The following is a 10503-nucleotide window of genomic DNA, read 5'->3' on the forward strand; positions in this document are numbered from 1 at the left end:
TTTTTAAACACGCGAGAGCGTCATGCGTGTTTAGTTAAAACACGCGAGAACGTCTCGCGTCTTTCCCCTCTATGGAAACTTGTTTTTTCCGGGTACAAATGGCGGATATAATTACCCATGACGTAGTTTCTTGGAATTTCGCCGAAGAAACATAAACCCTAACGGAGGAGTTATATGATTTACGGAAAGGGTAATATTGGGATTTCAATATGTTTTTGTTGGGTTTACTTAAAAAGGGAGACTCAATTAATTTAGTAGGACTCAATTAATTTTTAACCCATTTATTAACGGGCCGAATATCATTAGCCCATCAACATGAAGAAGAGGAAGAAAATGAAATTGGAAATTTGATAAATAATTAATTTTCTCAATTTTTTTAGAAGATGGTTGAAGTATAAATTAATACTCCCTCCGTCCCAGTTTAAGAGTCATGTTTTACCATTTCCGTCCGTCCTAGTTTAAGAGTCTCATTTAGAATTTACTATATTTGGACATAAAATTTAACCTCTTTGTTGATAAAATTTACACTCAAATGTCATTACTTTCATAAAAATAAAACAAAACAAAATCTTAAACAGACAAAAAGTCAAAAGGGTTCCACTTTCCACTACCTCACTTCAATTATTACACACTTCAACAACCACTAACTCACTTCAATTATTACACACTCCAACAATTTCTTAAAACTCGTACCCTAACTAAATTGCACTCTTAAACTGGGACAGAGGGAGTATAATACTCCCTCCGTCCCGTAATAGAAGACATACTTGGGAGTGGCATGAGATTTTAGGAAATGTTGTTTTATGTGTTAGATGCAGAGAGAAAATAATATATTTATATTAATGTGAGAGTGAGTTTTTTCTAAAAAAAGGAAATGTGACATCTTTTATGGGACAAACTAAAAAGGAAAGCGTGAAATCTATTATGGGACGGGGGAAGTATAACAGAACAATGAAAATCAGACGAGGGGGGAATTCTCTTACAAATCTATTGTGTTTGTGTCTTGTCTCAGCCATGGAACTAGCGTTGCCGTTGGAGAAGTTAACCAATGAGAAGCTTTTGAAACTTCATAGTGTATTGCTCTATCTTATTTTAAACTCCAAATGCTGAGTTTGAATTTACGAGCGAATAAGTATGCATTTTTGGTTTCCTTCAACAGGTTGCTGATGCCAACAATGATCCCCAGCTGACAGATTTTGTTGAGAGTGAATTCTTGGGAGAGCAGGTGAACATGAATGATTGTTGGTGATAAATTAGACACAAAGTTTTTAAGGTTTTATGTTGCTGTCAACTTTTCCCAGGTTGAGGCTATCAAGAAGATCTCATAATACATCTCACAGCTGAGGAGGGTTGGAAAGGGACAAGGTAAGAAATTTTTGAGTATCGTTTTCTTGCAAATTGCGTTACTAAGTGTTCTTCATTTGAACTTGCAATTGTGTTTTGGTGGTGCAGGAGTTTGGCACTTTGATCAGATGCTCCTTCAAGGAGAAGGCGCGGTGTGAGAGTCTGGCGTCATTTCGAGCTAGATTACGCTTTAAGGAAATGTCATTTTGGTAATATTAGAATGGAGCTATATGGTTTATTGCCTTATTTGTATATCAGAAGCAACAACAGTTGGAGATAAAAGCCTTAATAGGTCGTGCTATGTTTTGTTTTCAATAAGAGTTAGGGTGTGATTGGTTTGTTGAAAAGGTTTATTGGGATTTTCATATAACACTTTTTCTCATGAATAGTGATTCCAAATTCTGAGTAATTTGGTGTTTGGTACAGCTTGATTTCAGACTTAATCCATTGTTTGGTAAGTTTTAGGTATTGCATTCCATAATTAGAGAACTTATTGTGATGCCAAAAATATCCCTACTTTTTTGAGTGAAATGTCCACAAACTCATCCGTCGTCCTTTATGGACAGGAAAATGGCACCTTCGTTGTCTGTCTTTGGCGCCACCCCTCCAAAATTCCCACCATGTTAATGATTGAGCTGATCAAATCAATTTGGAATCAAGTTTTTCCAAAATAGAGCCGTTGGAACATGGGCAGTTGTGCGTGTGTGCTCTCGAAGTGACCGTTGGTAGTTATAACTGATTTGGGGTTTTTTGCTGTGAACAGAATTGAGGTTTGATTGATTCAGAATTAACTGCATTTATATAGCAGCGATTCATTGAAGAAGAGATAGAACTCAAGAGAGAGACCAAGAAAGAGAGATAGAAAAATTCCAGCTGTGCGTTTGTGCTTTTGAAGCAAGTCGACTTCGAGCGAGCTGAGAGTGTTACTCATTTTGTAAATCTCTGAGAGATTGAGTGTTTTGTAATCCTTCAATTTGAGTGAATCAATCAATAAAATACATCACCAGATGTTGCCCGTGGACGTAGGCCATTTGTGCCGAACCACGTAACTGACAAACTCGTGTTTTAATCGGTTTAATTGGTCTGTTGAGGTTCTTAATGTCGAGTTTATTATTTGAATTTCCAATTTCCAACCGATTATTCTATCTTTTGGAGTTTTATGTGTTTGTTGAGTGTTTTAGCAAAAACAGACGAAAAAAGGACACAATGAGCATCACCCGGCCGGGTACAAGCAAAACAACGTGAAAGAGTCAGAGTGAGGCTGAAAATGACCACCTGGCCGGGTGGATTTTATGTTCAATAATTGTACCCGACCGGGTACTTAGTTTTGACGCCTCATTTTGCAGAAAACACGATTTTTTACGAAAAAATCAGAAGAAAAGGCTAGGGTTGCAGTATACGGGATTCATTCCACACTTTCTGGCTACCACACTCCACACAATCCCAAGAACACTTTTGAGAGAGAGATTTGAAGATTGAAGATTCTACATCGGAAGATTGAAGCTTCACTCTAAGATCTATCTCACATGAGTAAATAGTAGCTTTTATTCATGTTTTTGTTTGGATTCTTTGTGTTAAACTTGGTTTTCTCCATGAACATGAGTAGCTAAACACTTTTTGTAGAATTCTTGGTGATGATGCATTAATTTCATAGTTTTTATCGAATTGATTTTTTTTCTTACCTTGCTCTTGTAGTTATTTGATTATTCTTGGGTTTATTCCTTTCAATTGCTTGATCACCACTTGATTGTGTATGATCAATTAGATTAATCAGGAGATGAAATAATTAATCTGGAAATAAGAATAAATCACAACATAATACAATAGAACTCGGGAGAGTTGAGGTTTTGAGTGAGGTCTTTGATCTTATCGTGCTTTTGGGAGTTAGGGGTTAGAATTAGAAGGGGACTTCAATCCTAACACCTAATCTATAGGTTTCTCACCTCGAGAGGGGGTTTAATCTATAATTATGGTCGACTTAATAACTCTTGGGACACCAAAAGGTAAGGCAATTTGATTAGATAAGAGTTTGGAATTGTGCATCGGATCCTTGAGTTATACAATTTTCTCCATATTATCTCTTCACTTCGTGTTTACTAGTTTTTATTTGTTTACTTGTTTTTTATATGCTTTCAGTAGTGTTAGAACAAACCAAACTTTTCCCGATTGTCTAGATAGTAGTTAATATTTGTTCGTGGTAGTTAAGTTGGTACAAATTTGTCTCTGTGTGATACAATACTCTTGCTTGCTAATTGCTACACCAGCCCCGTACACTTGCGGGCATCACTTGTGTTAAAATAAGTTGAGTCAAGTTTTTGGCGCCGTTGCCAGGGACAATTTTGTGTCGTTAGACCTTAATATCGTGATAATAGTTGAGATTACTAGTCTAGATTTTATTTGCTTTATTTTTATTTTTGAGTTCTCTAATCTTTGTGTTTCCTTGCTCAGGTTGTATGCACACGCGTCCTAAAGGTCCACCTTTAGAGCCTATCGATCCCGAGATCGAAGCATCCAACATAAAGAGGAACGCACAAAGGAGGTTAAACCAAAGGATTCGGGTATCTTCACCCGGTCATAGGCGTCCACCTTCTCCTATTCAGAGAACTGCATCACCTAATCCATCTCCACTTCCATCACTCATACGGTACGAGCCGCATTCTCCAATTCTGATGGAGGACGAAATGGAGAATAACCACAATGAGAATAACAACGAGGAGAACAATAAAAATGAAAACAATAATGAGGGACCTCAAGATCCTGTCATTCGTCAACTCCGTGAGCAGATGGCCGCCATGCAGAGGCAATTGAATGAACAAAACGTGAGGCGAGCGGTAGTGCCTGTATAGAATGAGTTTGCGTACAGACGAGTTGCTAATCCACCAGTCAACAACGAGGGGATAGCCGCCAACCGTTTTGAGCTTAAGACGAGACTGATAAACATGGCAGAAAGCACATGCATTCGGCGGCAGGAGTTCAGATGATGCCAACAAGCACTTGACCAAGTTCATACAGATCAGCAACACTGTGAAGGCTAATGGTGTTATAGATGAACAAATCCGCCTCAGACTGTTCCCGTTCCCCTTGAAGGATGAAGCCAGGGATTGGTACGATAACATGGATCCCAACTCTGTCGCAACTTGGGATGCAATGGTTGAGCTTTTCTTGGATAAGTATTACCCACCTAGCGGGCACTCAAGCGGCAAGCAAAAGTCATTCAGTATGCTATGCAGCCTCAGGAAAATGTTCAAGAGCCATGAAAGAGATTTAAATATCTGATGAGAAGGTGTCCCAACCACGATCTGAGTGGGGGGCAACAAATCTTAGCTTTCTACAGGCATGGGCGGATCCAGGAATTAAAAATGGTGGGGTCGGACGAGAAAATTAATAGTAATATTTAAATATATAAAATAGTAGTAAAAATACATTACAAATGAAATATCCCATATTTTATATTAAGCACGATAATTGACTTCTATGAGTATTCATATTTTGATGCTAACTTAAAGTTATTTCATTGGAAATAGTTATGAATATGTATCTTTTAGTCGTGTTCAACATTATTACTAGAAAAACAGACGAAAGCGCAAAATCTTTATAAAAGAAATGTATCCATTAATCTTAATGAAAAGTAATTAAAATCAATGATTAAAAGCAATTATTATATTTATTAAAATTAGATAAAAAATTTATTAGTTACTACTAGTTTAAAATAAAAGTAAAAACTAATACATGATTAAAAGAAAATCAATAAACTAATGGTTTATAATAATTCAAATTTTGATTTCAATATTCAAATTTAATACCCATTTTCAGTGGAATAACCATTTTCCACTGAAATGCCGCACCTTGATACAATATTCAAATTTATAATAATTCGAATTTTGATTTCATAGTTAACTCTTTAAAAAACGGGGTACTACTTTAAAAATGTGCATACATGTACATTTTTTTAATCACGTTCATCAAAGTATTTAAAAGTCAATTTTTGAAAGGGACAATGCTAATAATTAATTTTCCCTATTTAAAGTGGTTGTACTTAAATATAACTCTAAATTTTGTACTGTGGTATCACTTGCTTAGATGATAATAACCAATAACCAATAATAATATTAATAATAATAAACACATTTGAACTAATATATATTAGTTCAAAGACCTCACTTTACTAAAAGAAAACTGTATGATCTTACAAATTAGAATGCAATTACGTGGAATTAAATCATATACTCCTCATATAGAAGAAAAAGAACTCCATTGGAGTAATAAATGTATGTTGTCCTCTCAAAGTGGCGCATATTTTCGCATCATAAATCAAAGCACGCAAGTATACCATTTCTTCCCATTAAAATAAAAACACAAAATTAAACCAAATTACCATAACCTAAACAATAACCATATCAATTAATATTCTAAAAAAGACTAAACTAGCCTTCTTCTTCATCATCATCAGCACATCTTCATCAGAAATCCTTGAGCAACTTCCTCACCTGCTCAAGCGTCACAAACAGCACCACCGTAAACGGCCCCTGCCTCGATATCGTCGGAATAATCCCCTTGTAAAGGGCGAACGGCCACTCGGCCCTGATCGTCTTCATCGGAAAAGCTGAGATGCTTAAGGTCTGAGGATGAATCATGGGGCGGAGTTCCGGATGCCGTGGGGTCGGGGGCTGTTGGGAGGAGTCTTCCGGCGGTTCTCCGGGGACGGCGGTGGGGTCGGCCGACCCCGCGCGACCCCACCTGCATCCGCCGATGTCTACAGGGGAAGCACTAAAGAGGCAATGCGTGAATTGAACATGAGCTATAACGCCCGTACTTTTTAAGTACTAATTAAAATATGTCGTGAATTAGTTAAAATGAATTTTTGTCGTCATGCTATGCTTCTCGTTTTTTTTCTTTGTAATGGAGTATAGTTTTTATGTGCTAGGTGTGAAATGAGACGTCTCTTTTATTTAAATGACAAGAGGTTACTAGAAGACGTGTTTGAAAGTCTCGTTGAAGTAATGACGTTGATGTTGCTATACTTGGCATGATTGAATGAGATGGATTTTATGGTACTTGGAACAACACCAAGTTACTATGAGACAAATAATAATTTGTCTAAACGAAAGGAAATGGAAAAAAATATAGGAAACGAACAAAAATAAATATAAGAACTTGGGCCGACCCAAGTAAATATAAATTAAAGTCTAAATGTCCATAACAATTTTTAAAAGAGTGTTGGGCCATCAAATTCTCTTATATTTCCCCAACTTGAGCCCAACTCCACAAATAATTATGTTGGGCCCAATTTATTCATAGAAAATTTGGTGCAAGCCCAAAACCCTTTCCTCTTTTCTTCCCCTACGCCAACTTCTCCACTCCATGAAGACTCTCCATCTTTCTAAGTGATCTTCCACTTTCCATCTCCCACATTCAATTCTGCAAATCAAAGGTCATTCAATTAATAGAATAACCTTGTTAAATTATCTACTCTCCTTCCCTATTCACAATCTGCATTCCCAAAGAATTTAAAAGAGAGAGAGAGAGAGAGAGCCGAGAGAGAGTGGGAGGTAGAAGAAACCGCTTCCTTCTTGTTTCAATCTCATACAAGCCAAGGTAATCTCTTCTCACCAACTCATAGCTCAAGCAAATCAATTCTATTCTAGTTTCAAAACATTTGTGCAATCTGTGACAGAAACAATCTGCCAAGCCAAGGAGTTCATCCCTCTCGGCCTTACAAACTCCACAATCAAGTTCATAGTAACGAAGGTATAATCCCTGCTCTTTGCTCGGTTATACAAGTAACATATCATTACTCATTAATCCCTCGAGTAACTCTATCAATAACGCAACCAATCGAACAACTTAATCGAACACCCATCACAGTGTAATCGATAGCTAAAAACGAAAAGAAACATAATTTGTTTGAGAATTTATCTGTTCGGAGTTGTGCGGGGCTGTTCGGCTTGGTTTTCGGGACGAATCGGGGCTGCGGTGGCTGGACGCTGCTGACGTCGGCGGTGTCAGGCGGAGTTTGGAGGAACGACGGATTGAACGGCGGCGGGTCAGCGGCAGAGATTCCTCCACTCCGACGGCGACGGAGGGGCGAACCGGTGGAGATCCCGACGGCAGCAGCAGCAATCGACGGAGGCTGGCGAAGGTTGACCCGACGACTGCACCGTCAGCACTGAGGCGGCAACATCATGTCTTCTCGGCGAGCAGTGGCCGCCGGCGTGGAGTGAACCGGGAAGGCGACAGAAATTTGGGGAAATTTCTCAATCTCTGTCGAGAGATAGTGAAGAGAGGGGGGAGAGAGAGAGAAAGAGATAGAGATGAGATGGTGACAAAAGAAATGGGGCTTTTGTTTTAAAATTTGGGCTTTTGATTTAAAATTTGGGCTTTTGTTTTAAAAGAGTTTGTGCCTCATTAAATAAAATTGGATGGTTTGTGTGTAGATTGGGCATTTTTTTTTTGTGGAGCTTCTTTTATTAGTTGGGCTCCATTTAATTAGTTGGTGTAAGCGACCGACCGGCGTCGCACGCGACACCTTGGGCGGCCGTCGAATAATCGAAAATGCGTGAAAACTGAGAAAACGAACTAAAACACTTTAATTAGAGTGCATGCATTCTAAATGTTTTCTTTCTTGAGATTGATGTGTACTTTAATTTTCTCAAAAGGTGGTTCGCACGCTCGTTAAAGTCGAATCGAGAAGTTTGTTAAGGAAATTACTAAGCTTTTGAGGTGGGCTCTATTACTTAAACTCCGTTATTTGCAATGATATGTGTATGGTGAGATAAGGGTGGTTTAAATGTTATGTCATGCCGTATTTTATGTTTTGAATTGCCTATCTGATTGTCTACTAGAAAAATGTTCTACTAGACTTTGATGGTTAACGAATTCGGGTCTAACTAGGGTCTATGCCCTACTTAGGCTAGTGCACTGATGGGGATCGTGAGCCATCCTTTGGGTCGGCCAGTCCAGTGATCGAGTTTGTGGCCACATTCTCGTTTCACATGATGGTTCAGATATGGTACATGATGGAGGATGATGAGGATATTTGTCTGCGCAGACACCTTTGTATGGAAATGATTTTAGTGTTTCTCGGCATTTTAAAGTAAAACCCGAGTTTCACTCAACGATGGCTTGACATAACTTTATTGATAAAATGTATTTTGGGCATGAGTTCACTGAGTGCATCAAGTACTCTGCCCTTGCATGTGTTTTCCCTATGTGCAGGTTGAGCGTTGACGAGGACGGAGGATGATGAGCATTTGGACAAAGACCGCATTCAATAAATGTTCCGGTTGCTATTGTGTCTTCATACATAGTAGTAGTTAACTCTCAAATGCTCCTGCTATGCCTAGTTTTAAAACTCTTATGGTTTTCTTTAATCTGTTGGACTATTTCCCTACGAACCTTATTGCTTCGTGATTCCAAACTATAATTTAGTAATAAAGTTTCATCTTTTGTTTTACATGTCGTACCCCTTGATTGTTTTCCCTTTTTTCCCCGCTTCTTAATTCTCCCATTAGTTGCGACCCACCGTACTTTCTATCCTGAGGCACGAAATAAGAATGACTTTGGCATGTCGTGGAAGGCTCCCGTATGCCGAATTATTGTCTCGTGCTTTGGATGTGGAGGAAGCAATGCCACGAGAAAGGATAACAACTCCTACTACCCCAACACCACCTATACCACAACAAAATTTCCGTGAGAAGAGAAAGTGGGATGGGAACCGAGAATCCTTTGACAACAAAAGGTTCCAAGGTACCCCAAACTCTGCACGGGGCAAGGAAAAACAAGCTACTCCCTACCAAGGTGGAGAGTAGCGTCAGAGAGCGCCTCCCTATGCCAAGTGCCAAAAGAATCATTTGGGTGAATGCAGAATTGGGACTAATGTATGCTACAAATGTGGTGGAGTTGGACACTTTGCCAAAGAGTGCCCGAGCAACAACAATGCTGGAATGGGGGGAACACCAAATGGGCCACGAGGGAACCCTACACCACCTCAGCGCCGCAACAACGTCGCCAACCATATCCCACTCAGGCTAGAGCCTATGCTTTGGGACGCAAGCAAGCTAAAGCCGCACAGGGAGATCCGAGACAAGATAATCTGGCAGGTATGGGAACACTACTTGACATGCCTGTTGTTGTTCTGTTTGATACGGGTGCATCGCATTCCTTTATATCCCACTCCTGCATAGATGCATTAAAACTTCCTATTGATGAACTTGAACATAAGATGAATGTGATCTCACCAGTAGGAAGCCTTATAGACATTTCACAATCTTGCTCGAACATAGAATTTGTGGTGGGAGAACTTAGCTTAGTGGCTCACAACCTACATGTTATGCCAATGAAAAACGTCGACATTATTCTGGGAATGAACTGGCTAGCTGAAAACTATGCCACTATTCGCTGCCAAGAGAGGCAAATTTCATTGCAAACCTCAGGGAAGGAGCCCACTGCCTTCCACGGGATTTCAATGAACCAACGGACTTGGATAATCTCGGCACTTCAAGCAACTACAATGATTAGAAAGAGGCATCCTACCTATCTCGTTTATTTGCAAGGGCATGACAAGAAAGAAAGAAAAATTGAAGATGTGGCTGTAGTACGTGAGTTCCCAGACGTTTTTCCCGCCGCCTTGCCAGGACCGCCGCCTGATAGACAGTTGGAGTTTGTTATTGATCTAGAGCCGGGGGCCGCACCAGTGTCGAAGACACCTTATAGGATGGCACCTAAAGAGTTGGAAGAACTCAAAAATTCAGTTACAGGAACTGTTGGACTTGGGTTTCATCAGACCCAGTGTATCGCATTGGGGAGCACCTGTACTATTTGTGAAGAAGAAAGATGGAACGCTGAGGATGTGCATAGACTACCGTGAGTTGAACAAATTGACTCTCAAGAACAAGTATCCTCTGCCGAGGATAGATGATCTGTTTGACCAACTCAGAGGAGCGGGAGTATTTTCGAAAATGGATTTAAGGTCTGGATATCACCAATTGAGGGTACGAAGGGAAGATATACCCAAGACGGCATTCCGAACAAGATATGGGCACTATGAGTTTGTAGTAATGCCGTTTGGACTGACAAATGCACCTGCGGTGTTCATGGACTTAATGAATCGAGTATTCCATCCATACTTGGACAAGTTCATCTTGGTGTTCATAGATGATG

The 10503-nt window shown here is 39.5% G+C and overlaps 1 pseudogene; it reads left to right on the plus strand.

Moving 5' to 3' along the window:
* Positions 1 to 904: 904 nt before the first annotated feature.
* On the plus strand, positions 905 to 1955 carry LOC121746886 (annotated as a pseudogene).
* The last annotated feature ends 8548 nt before the right edge of the window (positions 1956 to 10503 follow it).

The sequence above is a fragment of the Salvia splendens genome, chromosome 1 (assembly GCF_004379255.2).
Source record: "Salvia splendens isolate huo1 chromosome 1, SspV2, whole genome shotgun sequence".
Classification (NCBI taxonomy): Eukaryota; Viridiplantae; Streptophyta; class Magnoliopsida; order Lamiales; family Lamiaceae; genus Salvia; species Salvia splendens.